The sequence below is a fragment of the Delphinapterus leucas genome, chromosome 19, assembly GCF_059928025.1.
Source record: "Delphinapterus leucas isolate spDelLeu-1000000601 "Yukka" chromosome 19, BTC_Dleu_Yukka2, whole genome shotgun sequence".
Lineage (NCBI taxonomy): Eukaryota > Metazoa > Chordata > Mammalia > Artiodactyla > Monodontidae > Delphinapterus > Delphinapterus leucas.
This window is the reverse complement of record NC_143147.1, coordinates 63,960,332-63,960,993: the sequence shown is the minus strand read 5'-3', so window position 1 is coordinate 63,960,993 and position 662 is coordinate 63,960,332.

Here is a 662-nt window from a genome sequence, read left to right as displayed (position 1 = left end):
CACCAAAGAGCCGGGTAAGCTCCAGTGCTGGGTCACCTCAGGCCAGACAACCAACAGGGAGGGAACCCAGCCCACCCATCAGCAGACGAGCGGATTAAAGTTTTACTGAGCTCTGCCCACCAGAGCAACAGCCAGCTCTACCACCACCAGTCCCTCCCATCAGGAAGCTTGCACAAGCCTCTTAGATAACCTCATCCACCAAAGGGCAGATAGCAGAAGCAAGAAGAACTACAGTTCTGTAGCCTGTGGAAGGAAAACCACATTCACAGAAAGATAGACAAAATGAAAAAGCAGAAGACTTTGTACCAGTTGAAGGAACAAGATAAAACCCCAGAAAAACAACTAAGTGAAGTGGAGATACGCAACCTTCCAGAAAAAGAATTTAGAATAATGAAAGTGAAGATGATCCAGGACCTCAGAAAAAGAATGGAGACAAAGATCGAGAAGATGCAAGAAATGTTTAATAAAGACCTAGGAGAATTAAAGAACAAACACCTAGAAGAATTAAAGAACAAACAGAGATGAACAATAACTGAAATGAAAAGTACACTAGAAGGAATCAATAGCAGAATAACTGAGGCAGAAGAACAGATAAGTGACTGGGAAGACAGAATGGTGGAATTAACTGCTGCAGAACAGAATAAAGAAAAAAGAAATGAAGA